Source organism: Gavia stellata, chromosome 8, assembly GCF_030936135.1.
Source record: "Gavia stellata isolate bGavSte3 chromosome 8, bGavSte3.hap2, whole genome shotgun sequence".
Taxonomy (NCBI): Eukaryota; Metazoa; Chordata; class Aves; order Gaviiformes; family Gaviidae; genus Gavia; species Gavia stellata.
In genome coordinates this window covers 34809174-34828110 of record NC_082601.1, presented here as the reverse complement: position 1 = coordinate 34828110, position 18937 = coordinate 34809174, and the positions used below count along the sequence as shown (strand labels likewise).

Genomic DNA, 18937 nt, shown 5'->3' with positions numbered 1-18937 from the left:
TCCTTGGCAGCTCTCCCAAAGGTATGCTGCAGAGCAACAGCATTGGGAACTTACTTAACAAAGCTCTTCTGCTCCGCATGATAGACACTTGGTGCAGCAATTCTTGTTTGAAATAAAAATAAAGGTCCAGAGTGTATCAACCTGTGGAGCAAAGGTAGAGGATGCCCTGAGTTTTGTGGAAGAGCTTCAGTGATTGACTAGGGGTGGGAATCTGAACCCTGTGGATGAGCCTAGAGACAGTCTGCATTACTCATCTGCAGTCTACACGGAGTCAGAAACCGCTGCTTTTTTTGGGGAAGAGGGAGCTTCCTCAGCCCAGCAATGTTTGCAGCATCTGCAGAGGTTTGAAAGTCCCTCTGCAAAGTCAGAGGGAATGGGGTGGTGATGGTGTTGCTCCCTCTGAAAGTGCAGAATCGCTTTAGCAGGTTTTCTGTGACTTCCCCCTCTCTAACAGCATCTAACAAGAATTGAGGTCCCACAGCAACTTATGAGGATGAAGTCCCGAAGCAGGCTTCCTACTTACTCGTAATGAAGAAACGTGCTGCTAAATCCCAGCTCAGACCCGGCTCTGATGAGAGAAAGGAGATTCCTCCCAAGTCTTTGCTCAACGGCTCCAGACACCCTGCCCTTGACAAAGCTGCCAGCAGCCACACTGTCATCCACCACCACAGCCATACCTCGTCATTAACAGCTGCTCAGGTCTGACCTATTAACTATCTTCACACAGTATGTTCCCTTCTTTTAAAACCTTTAAAGCCTTGCTCTTGATCTTACGGATGTAGAGCGTCCCTTTACAATGAAGAAAATTTGCACAAGCAACTCGCCTGCAAATCACTGTTTGGGTGGGCGTTGGAGTGAAAATTCAGAAGGAAGTGCTTGCTGCCGCTCGGGGGGAGCTCACCAGCCCACTCTCCCTGAGAGCTGGTGGAAAGTGAGACACCAAATGTCAGCTGAAAATGTCTGGCACCACCATGCTGCAGCCCTAGCCTAAATTCATCCTGCAGCCACTCCAAGTACGAACTTCAAGCTAGTCTTTCCGCATAAACTGCAAAAAAAATACCATCCCCATATTAGCTACTTTACCAAGAGGAAAAAAAAGAAATAGAACTTTGTGAATTAAATTACATTCGCTTCTTTTCTCAGGCACAAAATAGGCTTGCTCAACACAGTAATTTATTAATTTTAAATGTCCCTATGCAAATGAGTTCCCTGGCATAAAATAACATCCACTTTCCTTTTTAAAAATAATCTAGTGCTTTTTATGTTTGAGATGATGGCAAGATGTCCTAGTGCACTTGGAAAAAAAATATTGTGCTCTGTCTTTTGCAGTGATGTATCGTAATTATTCAGCCTGCTGCCATAATTAATAATAGAAACCAATGAATTAAGACACTAATAATCCCCAGATGTTCAAATGGAGAACAAAATACTTTCAGCTTGTCAGCATATATATATGTGGGCTATGCTATATATGTTAAAGCTATCTCTGAACTTTTGAAATTGAGAAGTACTTTTATTTACATCATCTGTGAATCTTCCTTGTTTGAAAAGACTGCTTGAAATTAGGCAACTTGTTAATAATTTTCCTGGACATAAAAAGACCATTTGTCTACTGAAAACTGAACACAACCTCTTTTTTTAACCCTCATTTGTTTTTGCAGTGGCCATAGTCCACTGGTATTCACTGGCTAGGGGCAGATGCCTTACCCAAGAGACTGTATAGACGCCTAGCAGCTGAGGCTCCTACACACACGAGTAGGTGCTACCAGGTAGCTACTGCAATACAAGGTGCAATACAACCCCAAAAATAGCACAGCGATACAAGTAGACGCTAGCAACCATTGCTCACACGTCTGAACAGGAACACCCAGCAATATCAGCCAAGCTGAAAGAGAAAAGAAAAAAACGCCACGTGGGCTAACATGTTCCCTAGGGTGACCGTTTCGTTCAGGGAGGTAAAGCAGGCTGTTGTCTCACCTTGTCTGACCTCCTCTGCTCCTCGGCCCCCATTTCATCCACTGACCCCTACCGAGGCCGTCGGTAAAAGCAGCAGTCACTGCTGTTTAAAGCAGGCGCTGCGCAAGTGCCTCCACACTTGATTTGAGGACATCAAGAGGTGACGCACTGACCTCTTCCTCCAGCAGCTTCACAGAGCGGTTCATCGCTGCATGTGAACAGCACCTGCCTGCTTTCCAGTCCAGTAAACTGGAAAGGTCTTCAGCTCCCCATATCGCCTCTGTGTTAGCTGTCACCAAGTCACCTCTCAATACTTTTGTGGATAAACTACACAGAGCTCTTTAAGACTGCTGCCGCAGGGGACAGTCCTGAGGCCTGCGATAATTGCTATGGATGTGATTTGATGATGTGGGGCCGTATTGTGGATTTATCAAAGCCCTGGGTAAAGGGGGCCTTACACTTTGTGCTTCCTTCTTTGGTGCCAGGATTGAACAAATCTGTGTTAACCCCATTCCTAGAATAGATTAAATCCCTCTTTGTGCTAACTCAGCTAGTCTTTGTTTTTGGCATGCTGCTGACGTTCCCTTCACTCAGATCCCCCTCTCTAAGAGAGACGCTGCCGGCCCCATGGGAGCAGCTTCCTCCCCCTTCAGAAACCAGCCATGTAAAGGAATAAAGTTGTAGTTTTTCTCCTTGCGTATGATCTCCTTAGGCAGCTCATGACAGAGCCCTTAGAGGATTAGTTAACCTTATTATTATTGTAATTCCGTGTTGAAAAATAGTTGGTGTCAGTTTAGAGATTTGTGAGGTTCCCTCCAATTAGGCTGCGTGCCTGAAGGCAGAGGGGCGAATGCTGTATCCATCACACGTGGCACGGCACGAGCAGAGCGGGTGTCACCCCTCTGTGAGAAATTCCTCCCAACAGCTCAGCCGACGACTCGCTTTCCCTCCCATCCACCTCTCCTTGAGCTACTCATTAATGCCAATGCTGGAGGTGGTCAAAAACGGGCAGTGGGAACCAGACCAAGGCTCCTCTCTATGTCCTCCCCTCTGAAAAAGTATGTCCAAGAGTTGCAATTTACTCTTTAATACCAAATTAAACAGAGATGGAAATACCATCCCAGTATGTGGATGTTAGCAGCAGAAGATGCTTCTTTGTAAGACCAAATCGTGTCTCCTTCAGAGCAAGCAGGCATGGATCTACAGAACGAGGCAGAGGGTGGCTAGGAGGGATGCTGACATAGGAAGCATCTCTATGTTCAGAGCTATCTTTAGGGCACAGGAGCCAGACCATCGTCCCTACTGCACAGCCCCATGCCGCACGTACAAACACACGCTTCTCCCTAGCAGCAAAACCAAAGAGCAGCTATTCACAACCCGTCCCGGTCTAACACCCAGCGACACAGCAATATGAGTTAACTTAGTTAAGTGGTGATTAAGGAACAAAACTCCCCGAACTTGACCGAGTGGTGTCCTGCTGTTTCTGCTTTGTGTGCTACTACGCATTTTCTATATCAAAGCAGCCTTGCTAGTGCAGCACTCGGAGAGTGGCTTATTTATATGTAGATGCAGCTATATGACATTTCCAAATGCCATACATTTGCATATGAAGGTTCCTTTTTTTTTTCCCGCTTCGAGTAAACAGAGTCTGCCACGACTCCAAAGCAGTGCTTTCACTCAACTGGAGCTTCCTGAGAACCATCCTCCTTAAGAAGCTTAAAACAAACCTGAAACACCTCATTTTCATAACTTGGCAACCTTGGCTATCAATAGTGTCTATGGGCAGGTCTTTTGATCTATAGCCTTATCTTTGATACCAAACCGAGCACGGAGAGCAAAACTGCAAGACCTTAACATTTCATATGAAATGGCTACAGATAATCTGCAATACAAATCAATATTTGCAAATAGGCCTCAGACATATGATGGAAGCTTGTGGTCATCTTAAAAAAGGCTGTGGGTCACATTCATTATAGCTATGAAGATGGTATTGATTTTTGTCACTGCTCTTTCAGTTGAAAACCAGAGCAGGAGCTTTTTGCAAGAGCTGCTGGGGAGCTTCGAAACTGCAAACCTAACATGAAACCACAACCTTATGTAACACCGGGAAAGCCAAGTGGACATTATATATTCAGCTTTCTTGTCAAAGAAAGATAAGGCTGAAGCAGATGGTATGTGGGCAAAGTTTCAACCTGAATACATTGCCTTCTAAAAACCAGCAGTGCTAGGAAAACATCCCAATTTTGTGGCACGAGGCGGATGAACATGTTACCTGCCCATTAAAGAGCCGCCCGATGCGGGGCCTCGAGGTATGTGTTACGGAGGAGCTGGAAGAGCTTCCCGTTGGCAACATGTGTGTGGAAAAACGAGAATCTCAACACCTCTCACGTACCACCTAGCATGAGTAGTATGAATTATGTAGAATACACAGATTGAGCCCCGTCCTCGTACACATTTGCGCTGGGATGCGCAGCCAAGGGTGTAAGCTGAAGGAAGCGGTCTTTCGGCATCACCAGGCGGCGTGGGAGTGCTGATGGCAAGCAGAGCAGATGGTGGAGTCACCAGACATCAGCTGTCCCCCTCGCTCATGGCTCAGCCCTGCTCCATGGCTGCAAGCAGACCACCTCCACATCCCTGCTACCCTATGGGTGGGTAAATGCCCAGGTGAGGAGTTTCACCCATCCACCACTGCGTTTCTAATGGACTTCATCCTCCTCTCCCGCCGACTGGTAGACAGCATCAAATATGACAAATGGGATGAGGTGCCGGAAAGCTGATAAATACTGATACAGCCCTAAAAATAGTGAAGGGATATTTGTACCCTTCTGACACTTTTCCAAGAGTAGATGGATATGCGTGACCTAAGTTTTACGACGGGTGTCAAGAATATTGATGTGTGGAGGGAGCAAGATCATTTTGCTGGCACCACCCCGGGGGACAGCCGCATGACTAACGATGTTTCCCGTCTCCCAGCCGTGGGTGGGTGGCGAGGGCTACGCCTTCGGTCCCCATCCAGAGAAAGAGGATTCTGGTTGCCAGTGCAGCTCTGCCCACCTAGGACGTACCTTTTCCTGAAACGGGAGAACAGGGTGCAAGCGCTCTCAGTGCCCGGGGGGACTCTGCGTGGCTGGCTGGCACACGGCTCACACTAGGGCAGGCTGCGACTGGCTGCAACTGCTGTACAGTTCTGAAGGACTATACACAAATTGAACTGCCTAAGGGCTTATTTCATAAACACAACGGGATAAAATACGCAGCATGGTTCTGATGGAAGAAAATGATAGACCGGTTAAGAGTTATAGACAACAATTTTGGTGCAGATTTGTTCTGGAGGACTTGTAAAACACGGCGTTGCAGTGCCCTAAGTTATAGCCTTGCAAGTGCCACCAGGCTAACTCTTGCTTAAGTCTGGTGTGTTTCTGGGGGCACACTCTGTAAATTTAATTTAGGATTTCCGAACCATCTCGAGAAATGCGGGAGTCAAACTCAGTTTTTTCATCTCTCCTCCAAGCGCTACAATAATGTAGACTCCAAGGGTCTCCAGTTCACACATGCAATCCCACTGTCGTGAAGTTAGCCCCTCTTTGGCACCTGTGCAGGTGGCTGGCAGGAATTTAAGTATTGATGCAACTAGTGGCTCTTCCCATTTTTAAGGACTACATTGATAAAAATTGCTTTTAAGCAATTTAACTGTGGATTAACAAAGCACGTTTCCATGTTTGTCTGGAGATGCACTTACCATCTGTATTCAACCAACTATATTCAGAGGAACACGCGCATCTTATGTAACATGAAGCTGCATTTTGCAACAATCCTCGCCCTGTCTTTTCAGCTATGTGAGTGGCTTTTACTGGCAGATAGATTGGGCAGGCGATCAATGAAACAAAATAGGAGCTTCGTTTTGGGAGACTGCTGCAAATAAAAGCGCACCCTAATCCAATTACGAGGCTGTCCCCTAATCTCCAACAGGAGCTCCGGGTCTGAATGGATTGTTTTCTGTGGAGATCAATGGATGGCAAGAAGCAGTATTTGAAAAGGTCTCCAACTTATTTTTAGGCCTGCCAGCATGACATTAGGAGAATTTACTTTTTGGTTGCACACTTCAAACTAACTCAAAAAATCACAACTGAAAGCAAGTATGAATGGCAAAACTGTCAGAGAGGTTTGATGGAAGGCATGGAGACGGAAAGGTTACCCAGGTACGTGACAGCACGGACAAGTAGGTCAGGGACATCATTTTGGCAAGGAGTTTCCTTCAGTCCTTTTGACAACCTGAAGGTTTCACAGCCCTAGTTTTGCGCTAATTTTATATTCAGTTTTGATTACTAAAAGCAGTCTTTTTTCTTCCCTCGTTTTTTGGGGGGCACATGTCAGTAAGGTGCTGCCAAGCTGGAGTGAGATACCCATTTGGCTCCCTTCCTTCCTTTCTTTTTTCCCAAGGTAGCATCTGTGCTTGTAAAAACATGCCGCCTGAGAGAATTCATCCAGGAAACTGAAGAAAGAGCTGCAGAATTTGGGGGAAGCATGTGTAAGGAAATAGGAGACTGAAATAAAAATATGTAACTCCTATATATGGTATTTTGAATGCTCCTTGAATTGCGTGCCTGGTAAATCCCTTGTGCAAATCTCGGTTATTTTAGTTACCAGAACATGACCCTGAATGGCCTGTGACTACTCAGAGCTATGTTCATTGTTGGCTAAAAGCATCGTTTCAGCCATGCTTTTCACTGCTTTTGTTCGTGCTAGTCAGAAAAGTAAATATAATTTATTGGCATGTTGCAAAATGGTGATCACTCCTCCATACAAAGCAAAGCCCCACACTTGCTGAGGGAGAAATCCTGCTCAGTTTGCTTCTCATTTTTACTCGCCTGGCTCCCCTGAGTGCTGCGTTGTAAAACTGGGATGGCAATGGGTCCACACAGTCTACAACTTTGTGGCTACTCAGAGGATCAGTTTTTAGGAGACTATACGTTAGAAATTCCTACTCGGTAATCAGGAGTTCAGTATGCTTCCTTCCCATGCCTGAAGCTGGAAAGATATCCCTTACTATTCCCAATTTTAAGTGTAGGAGAAAATGGTAAAGCAACATAAAATGCTACTGCAGCAAACCCTGCTATATTCTTTTACCTAATTTACAAAGATACACTTTGTTTCCCATCTGCCATGAAACTGTGCAATGGCAGGAAAAAGCCGAAACCTCTGCATGTTTTTGCTTCTGCAACAAACGGGTCCAATCTCGCCGTACATATTTAAGCTTTTTGTCTATTACTCAGATGCCAAAGGTCTATCAGGCAATAACTGATCTCTGAGATGTGGAGAAGAGACCACCGAACACTGCAGAACATACTTTGTGCCTATCAGTAGCCTCAGGAGCTGGAAGAGACCCCCCCCGGGTGCACATCTCACTGAAGCTGCTGTTACAGAGCCGTCACCTCTCCTTATCTGATGACCGCAAACTCTTCCAGGAGCACAATGTCCTTGAAGTGACTTCTCTGTGGACCCAGCTCAGACTCTTCCTCCTGAAATATGCCAACTGCAGATGGGCTCTGGTTGCCTTGTGATGTCCACCTCCCATCAAGCTCTTCTCTTCAGACCCCATGGCTCCCCCCGCCTCTACGTGTCGATGTATTTTGGCATGACAGGTCACAATGTGAGCGCAGAGCTTGCTCTGCTATTTCTTTCCATAAAGAGCAGAACAACTTCTCTACACTACAGAGGTCCTGAGATTCATCACTGGACACACAGTCCATTTAGAAGCACAGCCAGAAAAGTTTATTAAGACCATCTTTTTTATAAACGAATACCTGCATTTACTATTTTTATACGCCCACACTCATTATTATTATTGTCTTACAGAAGTGCCACAGAAATGAGCTGTAGAAATGGCATTTGTTTAAATAAAGGGTTTGGTATTTTACCTCAGCACTCACTCCTAGAGCTAATATTCAAAGTGGGAGAAGCTGAATGGAAAAGAAAGGGCAATTTTGGGAAATGGAAAATTTACGAAGAATAAAAATGGATGAAAAAGCTGTACAGAGAAATCACGAAGCCATTAAACTCAATGGCCATTCTCCCACTAGCTTCAGCAAGACCAGCATTTTACCTACTGCCTCTTTAAATCTTATTCACTCTTATAACAGTATTTTAAACCAAACAGCTGACGTCCTTCCCTTTAAATCGCTGAAATGCAGGATGGAAAAAAATCCACAGTGCCAGATGTGTCTAAAAGCAGTCACAGTTCTTGTTGAGGCAATCTGCAGACGAAAATGTTTAGCATATATTATGCCTGACAAAACACTAACAGTGTATCAGTTTTGATATTATAGACTAATAACAAGCCCTTCCATGGCTACTTCATTTGCAGAGCACATAAACAGGCTAGACTTATGCTACTTGATTTTAGAACAGTGTTTTTTATTTAATCCTTTCCCATCCTAGCTAGATGGAAGTACACTTCCATTATTAAATGAAATTGTAAATGAAATACCCTGGGGAGGGGGTGTTTTTGATGTACACCTGGCACAGCTTTAAACCATAGACAAAATAACAGAGAGAGATTAAAACCGTAGGGAGGGTTTTAATTTTTTTTTTTTCTCCTGAAAAATATTTTGCCATTATGTAATGCTGTCTAAAACGGCTAAGGCGGGTGATAGCAGCAGCAGGAAAAGAAGTGCATTTCGATTCAGTGCTGATAACATTCTGAAATGCACTGCCACTGGTTCTGTAATAGCACATTTCATTTACAGCTGTTGTATTTAGGGGAAGACAGTTTCACGCTAACTTAATGCTCATGGGTACATGGTAAAATGACAGCCCAAGTGGTAAGAAGTCACCTTGCTAAGCAGGTAAATGCTGTATTTCAAGCCTGAGTGTCTAAGAGTGCTTCCACCTGCTCGGTGATACAGATGTGTGTCTCAAACTGCCGAGGCTGGGTTCCTACCAAAGGCAGGGAAATGCTTCTATGGAAAGAAGCAGTGGAGATGGTATAGCTGATATTCAAAACGCTGCATCTCCCACAGCATTTCCTACTGCCTATAAACCATCTCCTTTTTTCTTAAGTAATAGATTTCTGTCACTAGTGGTTTCGATGTCTCATACACTAAATGTTAAGAAATACAAAAAGAAAAGGTACATTGCATTGCTTGAACAATCAGTACAAGATATGGGTTTTAGCAGATGTATTCAATGAAAAGAAGTGGAACCATCAGAAAAGTGAAAATGATGCAGCAAGATATTTGTCTGTCTTTGCTTTCTTTACTCAAATCTATTAAACTAGGCAAAAATTGCTACTTGCCTCCATGTAGTCTAATTCTGAAGGTCTATTAAAAATAAATACACCAGCTCCTTCTTTTCTTCCCCAACGATATTTCTTTTCATTCTACCAGATGCATTTATATTTCCCGAGTCTAGCTGAAAGCCTTCGTTATCTCAGGGCTCAAGTTACCATTTCACGTGTCTAAATGATCAAATTACCTTGTGTTTGTATTGTAATTTGACATGATGATACTCCTTCTAGAAAAGATGTTTCAGTCAGTTCTAAGTAGCAACTTTCTTTACTATACAACTTATTTATTACAACTGTCATATGCTTTCATCTCATGATATTTTGACATCTAACATTTCATAAAGAATGCCAAAACATCCCATGAAACAAAATTCTGAAGAAATTCAGTTCTATGAATATTTCAAAATAATTTTTTTTTACATTTCAGACTAGATCAAACACAAATATTTAAATGTTGATGTTTCCTGAAAACGGATATTCTAGCATCTCATTATAACTTTAACTCTCAAATCCTTGGGAAGGCTCTGTAATTCCTAACAGCAGATTTACAGAAACTAGGCCTAAAATAGAGCTGCTAGGCATTAAAATACACTGTCGTACTCCTTAATATCCATTAACTAATTCAAACTAGTGTCATGGATGGCAAACAGCTGCTGTGCACCATCTCCAACAGCATCCTTCAAGGTCAACTCTTGAGCTAATCAAAGCGTCTGGAGCCCAGAGGACGGGTGGAATCGAGGGCGAGCGAAATTCCTCCCCAAATCCAGACAACAGGATTAATTTTCCCATCCTATTCCTTGGGGAAGACTGATAGTCTTGTTTCAAATACTTCTTTAACTTCCCTTTCTTGTAGGGGAGACAGGCGGGTTGAGAAGGGAAAGAAGATGCTATCAAGAGGGAAATGCCTTCACCAAGATGTCAAAAGGCCAAAGACAGTTGGTATCTACCATCTTCCTGGCATGCGGATGAAGTGCTAGGAGTTACAGACCGATACCTAAAACAGCACCGCAGCTGACACAGGGTGAAACCCAGCCATCGCAGCAGAGTATCGGAAGAGTCATGCGTGCCACCACCCTGCATCTCAGTACGTCTCAGACTGTACCTACGTGCTTTCGCTGGTCCTGCGGGAGAACCAGGCTGCACAGTTTTTCTAGACTCCAAAGGGAGAAGAATCTAAGCTTCCCTGTGACTTCTGATATGAAGTGGGTTTGGGGCTGTCTGCAGTAAATTTAAGTACAAATTTGTGAGAGCCACTTCGTGGCCGGACTCCTTCTGCATTGTTAAATGGAGTTAATATAGAGCCCTGTCACTTAATGCTGGCATGTCTCAAAGGAGGGGCCTACAAGTGGTGGGTTTCTCATCCAAGAAGTGGCAAAGAAACAGTATTAACTAGGTGCCACAATGTCATTTAGTCAGATATAAAATGACCTTTTTTTGATCCTTTCACAACGGTGGAGCCCTCATGCTCTGCAGGGCCAAGGATTATGGTGCATATTCCACATGTCCAAGGCAGCGGAACAGTGGCTGTAGATCATGTTGCTGGATCTTAGTTTCCATAAACCTCTGAAAACAAAGGTTGGGAAAAACAAATTCTGGGAGTGGCTTTAACTAGAGCATAACAACTAGCATGACTGCAAACCATGAAAGTGTTTTTCCAAGGGTCCCTTCCTGCATTCATTTCTTCTGGGTATCCCTTGCCATTAGAGGTCCTATTTAGAAATAAGGTATTTGGTTAAAGACAGCTTGAGAGATCAGGCACATTTCAAGTTCTGTTAAGTTTTAGGGATCACATTTTTATCTGTAAGCAGGAAAGTGTCTTTTTTTTTTCTGCAAGCTCTACCTCCCTTTGAGCATATTCATTCTTCTGATCAAAACACAGATACTGAGCGGAGGACAAAAAGATCAGTGGGTACTGAAATGCTCAGATTTACTCAGGAAGATGGATTTCTATGCTCCAAATAAGACAGAACATATATAAAGGATACATGATGTCTTTATGAACTAGGACACAAACTGAAGAATCTGTAGGAATGCCTGCGTGAACTCACGTCTGCTCATCTCTAATGCACATACAGTTTCTGTTTTTATCCATAACTTTTAACAGAACAAAATGTTACAGAAGACTGCTTACATGATAGTATAAGGGAAAAAACAATGAGTAAGGTACATAGTCTTGGGGAAGCAGAAGAAGTGGGAGCCAGTGTTTGGAGCAAGCTTTATGAATTTTGTACAGTTTGATGGAAACCCCAGATGGAAAAATAGACTTGCATTACAAACTCCACCTTCACCCCAAACCTTGAGGAAGCTTTACATCTGAATTCATTTCCAGGACTTAAATACTTCAGGGATGCTGCCAACAGTAAAATACCCTGGTACGATTCAGTATTGTTTAGGCTGCCCATGCCAATATACAAGTTGGTACTTGCTTTTCCTGTTTATTTCCTACAGATCAAATTCTTAGCCTGGACATACTGAATTTTCAGGCTACTGAGCTTCTACACAAATCAAATTGCTTTCTTTATAATGTTCACTCACAACATTACTGAATTTGTTTATTATGGGGAAGAAAGCACAAATGAATTCTGCAATTTTTGATTCACCATTCATTAGTGACTAAATTAAGGGCTAAGCTTTAAAGGCACAAATGGAAATGCTCTTTTTCCTTGAGCTGCATCAGTCTAGGTAAAGAGATGCCTAGCAGTTCACCTGAGACCTAATTTAAGTTTTAATGCTAACAATTACAGGTTCCATGAGCATGACACTGGGAAATCGTAAGTAATGAAAAGGAACAATTTCTCTCATTATAAAACCACAAAAAAACAGAAATCCAAAAAAACAAGGCACATTTTACCAAGTTGAGCATATGCGATTCCAAGTTAAAGGAGAACTCTCATAAAAAGTGAGTATTCTCTTGAGGATGGCAGATTAAATGAGCAATATTTCTCTCTCCCTATTGCTTTTTTCTGAAATCTCCATAAGCCTGTTTTCATTCTGCATGCTCCTCAGGAAAAGACTGTTAGGAGTAAGTGCTGTTAAATCACACGGTGTGGCGCTCCGGAGTGCTGCAGCTTCCTTCTTGGCATGGGACTTGTTTGTGAGGCTCCTACATGACCTCTACTTCACTGCGTCTGTCTCCCCTTCCAAAAAAAATTACGTAAATTTTAGTAAGATAGAGGATCTATCTTACTTCCAGGATCTAAAGATATGTTTGAGAATGTTCTACAGAAGAAGAACCTTTAGGGTAGCCTATGCTGCAGCGTACGCCCACAGCTAGACATTGCATTAATGCCCTGGCTTTTCATATTTTAGAAATAAAGCATCCGGTCCTCCTGATGACACAGAAAAATGCTGGAGTGGGACTTTCTACACTCCACCTTTTGAAAACCAGAAGTTAAATTACAAAAAGAAACAGCTGCAATTTTTCATGTAAAAAAGCACCCAGGACAAGCGAAGGTTTGGAGGCCAAGTGAGTAGTTGGGGCTGACACTGCTGGCTACTCAGACTTTAGTTCAGAAGTAGCTGACAGTAAGATTTATTAACCTACCAGTTGGCCTCCATCTCTTCTTTTTACATTTTCTTCTGGCTATCAACAACAGTGGAGGAGCTGCAAGGCAGTGGAAGGGCTGGAGACCACTGTGCTATTGGAATACGGTGATCTCGCCTTTGAAAATCACTCAGAAGAATCCCAGAATAGGAATAGTTTTCTTATCTGTGTTTTGTAGTACTCCATAAATTAAACTAAGCTACACATAGTTATTATTCCCAAGTAAACACTATACTACTTTCCATGATAGTAAATTTAAGCTTGATTTTGGAAGCCTCCAGGTTCTACGCAATGAGCTGAGACATTTCCTCTCTTCTACTTTTTGGAAACTTTTCTATCAGGAGTGCCTGGATTAGGTAGGCAAAAGAAGACCAAAATGCCTTCTCCACCTGCCTTTATTAGGAGATTATTTTATAAGTGGAGACTGGCTCTGTTCTTACATCATCTTGAGTTTATGTGCCCCAGACTTCAGCTATTTGTAGACATCTAAGTTTCTGAACGATCAGACATCTTAAAGGACATTCAGGCCTGTGGGGCATAAAATGGTCACATCTCCCGGAGGGAGATGCCCTCATTGCTTTCCTCAAATCACAGGCCTAAAAAACCTAAATTGTACGGCCTGAAATACAATCTATACTGTTTTTTTTTCTTTGTTTTGTAGAGGTCATCTGCCACCTTTTGTGGACTTTCACTGTGCATAAAACTTACTTATATTTTCATAAAACCTTGCACTTGTAAATGCAACTAACAACTGCAGCAACATTTAAAAGCTTTGCATTTTTTAAGAAATGTATCAATTGTATTATTCTTGTACTCCTAAACGCCAGGAGTGTGCGTGCCTATGTGTGTGAGGCTGCAGCTAGGCAGCATTCATGCTGCCACACAGCTGTCAAAATATTAAAATGTGTTTTTTCCATTTTTTAAGTGATTTGATGGAAAAGCGGGAACGCTTCCTAAATAATCTATTTATTTAGTATGACAACCTCTGACTTGGAGTCTGCGGAATCGAAAGCCAAGCAAATCTGCATATGCAAGGATGCAATTTCCCCAGCATTTTTACAAAGCTGCAGATGAGAAATGGTTTCTCTCTAGCTGTGATAGATGCACGGTGCTCAGCTCTATGTCTCACTTGCTAATTCCATTAAGAAGAAAGGAAAGCCTCATTCAGAAAGGCAGAGCAAGACTGCATGATAGTTTATATCCCATAGCTAAGCTCTGGGGCTTTATTATTCTTCACCTGTTTAGGAAATGGCAGCCATGGTAGTAGACACAATGTTTAATTTAAAGGGACAATATCAAGGCGCTTACACTCAAACTTAACCTACTTTGAAAATGTTGTAATCTGGAGAAGGAATCTAGTCTGAAGTTCTCATATTTTATTCCTGGGGGGGGAAAAAAAAAAAAATAGTCACTCTCTGTAGAAATCCAGTGCTGCTGTTCTGATTCCTGGCCCCTCTCCAGGCCTATTACAGACAATGAAGACGACTGTGACTAAACTCGGCGGGCTCTGTATTGAGCCTGTGAAGAAAGGGATGCATCACATCCCAGTGCTTCTCACATGTGTTGGGTCAGTGCACTGCTGCCAGTTCTCCCCATTTTCTTTGATAGGCACGGCTTGTTCTCCCATTCAAAGGGATTAGAAGTTAACGATGCAGAGTGGCAGGTTTCAATAAAGTTTTAGGATAGTTTTCTTTTCTCAAACATAAATATTATGTTGTATTTATTTTGGAGTCCAAGACTCTTGGACTTTTGAAGAGACTCTTTGAAGAGTCCAAGACTCTTTATCCTTGGAGTGGGCAATCTGTGATGGCTCCCGTGGCCTTCATCACATAGCCCTGGCCCAGCCAAGGGAAGATGATGTGTTGACACAGATGGATTTTGCCCTTTTTGGTGGAGCGTTCAGTTTGCTTGGGCAACACAGCCATCTGCCGGATTACTCGCCCGAGCACCTCCGGTAGTGCCAGGAAGGCCCCAGTGCCAGAAAGCAGTCTGAAAAAGATCCAAGACTGTCACGTAGATTTGAAAACCCATGGGAAACCAGGGGGGAGAGCAGGGAACAGAGCAGCCATGAGCAGACGTGCAGCATTTTGTGCTCGTTAGCGTTTCCTGGGCACAGCAACAGCATCAGCAAGAGGGGCCACGGCACTGCCTGCAAGAGAGTCCCCAGACTAGCCAAGACCGCAGAAGGCACCACCTGAGGCTGCTGCCAAGGGAGAGTTTACTGACATCGAGGAACCCAAAAATATGGCTCAAACTGACCATTTGCGGATGTGCGTTTTTCACCAAAGGAGACTATTGGGGCTGAAAATGCCTTCTTCCCCTTTCCATCAGCTTTGCTGCACTGCTGGTGTTCAGCTGCTGAGACTTGATCTAATCAATGCTCATATAGGGAGGTTTGTCTGGCCTGGAAGACGATATTATTTGATAGGTCTATCAAATTTGTCAGTGTCTTCGCTGACAATTTTCATGAATATATAACATTGAAATATGGCTCATCCATACTGACTTATTCTTTATAGCGCTTAAAATGGCTTGAAAAAAAATCTCTGGAATTTAATAATGAGAAAGGATAAAATCAGTTAGGGGGATAATTGCTAATACCCAGATCTTAAGAAGGGAATATAAATATTGAAGAATAAAATAAATAGGCAAATGAATAAACAAGATGATAACTCTTTGATTGCCTAGCCTCTGAATGCAAAAATGCCACTGAAACAGCCAACTTCCTTATGCATATAATGGGGAAATTCAAGAAAACATCAATCACAGGACTTTCAGCTCAGACACTACATTCCAAAACATACATTACACTTAAAATGTTTAAAAATGCTCTTTCATGGAAATTGCAAGATAAAGTATATTTCTATTGGATTTGAGGGAAAAATCCCACCCATTCATTTATTGATTAAAACCAAATCTTATTTCACAAACTTTATCAATGTCAACAATCTGCCATTTGTTGAAAAGAGTGAAAATCCCCCCAAGTCTGATAAATACTTCGGGGTTTCAGAAAAACAAGAGGCCAGAATTGCACAAAGAGAGACACAAACACTCATGCGTACAGACGCTGTGCTGACATGGATTGCATACGCAGCCATGGCAAAAGTGGACTGGTGAACCTGGAAAGGCGGACACCGTCAGAGAAGGGCCACCTATGGCTCACTCTCCCCACGTTCGCTTTGCTGAGAAAGGGGACACTGCTTTCTGGTGTCTCTGACATTGGTCAGGCATTTTCAATACTAGAGTAAATCTTGCCTGTGTAAAGTAAGAGCCCTTAAAAAACCAAGGCAATGCAAACTTAATGCAAAGATTTATGCTCCAAAAGAAGGAGTACTCTCAGTTTTGCAAACTGAAAGATTTGTGTGTTATTTGCAAGTATCAACGGGCTTGAAAGAACAGGAGGGAGCAAAGACACTGATTGAACAGACGGTTTGAATAGTTCAATAGGAAAAAAATCAGCTGGGTGTTGGGACTTGTGGTTGTTCGCAAAGCTGCTGCTTTCCTGGGACTCCACATTGAGCATGCGGAGGTGTTTATGGAAAAACCCGCACCACTCAGCTACCACAATCTCTGCAAAGAGCATTTGGCACTGCTGCATTAGCATAATTGACAACATCAATTATGCTCACTGCTATTTTCTCCCCTGGGAAAGTCAGTCCATACGAGTCAGTGTTTTTAAAAGCGTGTAGTGTTCATGGTCTCAGTGATTTTTAGTGCCATTAAATGGTAGAGAACAAAGGTATTCTCTGGAAAGGCGCAGGCTCAGGGAAATTGCTTCAGAGGCACAACGGCTGAGGAACTGCTGCTTTTCCACACAAAGCTCCCTATGGCCAGGGCAGCATTTCCCTTCTGAGGAGATACGAAGGTGGGAAAAAAGTAGCACACACCGCATTCCTATAATAGCCATCATCAAATCTTTCTGCACTTGAAAGAACATGAGGACAGCATGGAGCTTCCTGCCTTGCAAACGCTGCAGCCTGAATGTTCACCAAGCCTCAGTTTTATACTGCTGTCTTCCTTTTCACCAACTATTTCCGGAAGGCTGGAGTTGTTACAGCTTTTTGATATAGTGGTCCCTTTCCCCTAGGGTCTCGCGGCAGGGTTCTGCCACAAACATTTGGGGACACTGGAGGCATGCGGATTGCCCTGCACGAACTTGCAACTTTCACCCTACATGCTGTCGCCTATCTAAAAATGAAAAATTTAAGCAGGAATAATAGTTAGGTGCACAAAAAGAAGACATCAGCTGGTGAAAGTAACTGTGGTTCAGGTTAAATCAATGGATGGTACCTGAGACCCACCCAGGACACACAGTTGCTGCCCTCGAGAAGCCCATTGGGGCCTGACCCATGCCAGAAGCTTTGAGGAGCTGCTGGCTAAGGTGCAATGATGGTGCCTTTCTGTGCCAAAAAGGTACCTACTGGACCTCACTGCTGATTCAGGATGTCTCCATCCCTCCCAGAGCTCTAGGGCAGTGAGGTGCCCTGTCTCCTCTCCACAGGCCCCCTGTCACCGCTCACTGGACCATCTGTTCCCACACTCCTCCTGACCTCTTGGCACTCGGAGACCGTCTCCACTACAGCCTGGCTCCTCTGTGCTGTAGCTCTGCCCTCCTCCCTGCCCAGTAACCCAGTTTCCTCCTGTGTTCCCTGCTCGACTCCCAGGACCTGACAACATTTTGCTGCAATCAATTTTCTTCTACCCACCATCTCTCCTCTCAAGTGTGGGCTGAAATATCATCTCTCTCCTAAGCAAGAGCTGTTCTCTTCCTCCTGCCCACTTGAGTTGAAGGTGCCGTCTGTGCGCCTCTTCCTCTGTGACCCATGACTTGGCTTTCTCTTGTCATTGCTGTGATCTCCTCCTCCTCCCTAAGCCTCAACCTGCCTTTCCTCCCTTCTTGTTACAACTCAAGTTGCTTCATGCTTAAATGTGCTGTCTCTCTAGGTGATGTGGGTCACTGCCATCCTAAAGCTAAACCACCAGACAGTAGCAGAATAGAACAGGTTGCACAACATTTAAAAAGGGGCTGCAGGCCTTAATCTTGACTTGGGGATGCCAGTGTTCTCCTCAGTTCTCCAGCAAGGAAGGTAAAGGATTTAACAGAACACTATTACTTGCCCCTATTTCTAACTTAAAAGAAATCATTTTGGCCTGCTTGGCTGTACCTCCTGCCCATGACAGGATACAACCTCAGCCCTTCCAGCTTTTTAAGAAAACGGACTGCTGCCTCCCAGAAAAAAGCTGAGAGTAATCAAGGGTTTGGAGGAAAGAGACTGTATACTTTTCTCTCTTTGCATGACTCTCTCTTCTCCCATGGAAGGGCTCCTTGGCAGTAGGAAATACCTGGACCATGGCTCATCTTTGATCTTTCGGAAATTAATCCAAGCATATACTTTCCATAGAAACTTCTATCCCCTCTGCTTCGTGCTGCAGCCATCTCCAACACCTAGCACTCCTCTGCCTCACCGAGACATAGTTTATTCAAAGCTCTATGTTTTAATCATCACGCGCCATTTTTAAGTAGAAACGGAACAATCATTTCTAATGGCTGGGTACCTTCTTAACGCAGGGACGTCATGCACGAAGGGCCCTCACAAGAGATGACCAGCTGAATTAACTACTGTCAGAGGACTCTCCTGGTAAGAAGTGTTAAGACCTGTGAAACCATCAGCTGGATTTCACCTAAACCATGCAGCAAGCTGCTCAGGTAAACCCAGCAATCTGCACCTACTCTCTCTAAATACTTTCAAAACACAAAAATATCACAAACTTAAGCAATGAATGCATCACCTGACCCATTTTCACAATACCTTCCCAAAGACTTGAATTCTCAGTGCGAGCTGTGAATATTTGCATGCACGTGCGCGTGCGCACACACATTCTATTTCTAAATCAATCCTCCCAGGCAAAGGGTGTAAAAAATGTCTCCCAAACCTTGCCAGCATTTACAAGTTTTTAATTTCAAATGCCATATAAGGCTATTCAGCCATTATATTTTATTGTAGCTTCTAAATAAATTAAAACCATTTATCACATAAAAAACCCATTTTAAGAACTTTATTAACTTCACAGTTAAACACCGACAGGTAATATTATCTATTATGGCAACTTTTCATGGTATCACAGCTGCACTATGCTCTAGATTTTCACTT

At 43.4% G+C, this 18937-nt stretch overlaps 1 protein-coding gene across 1 annotated transcript in view; it reads right to left on the bottom strand.

The window, feature by feature from the left end:
• TMEFF2 (transmembrane protein with EGF like and two follistatin like domains 2) overlaps positions 1 to 18937 on the bottom strand; it is a 132552-nt gene that overhangs the window by 12877 nt on the left and 100738 nt on the right. The gene's annotated exons all lie outside the window — the stretch shown is intronic.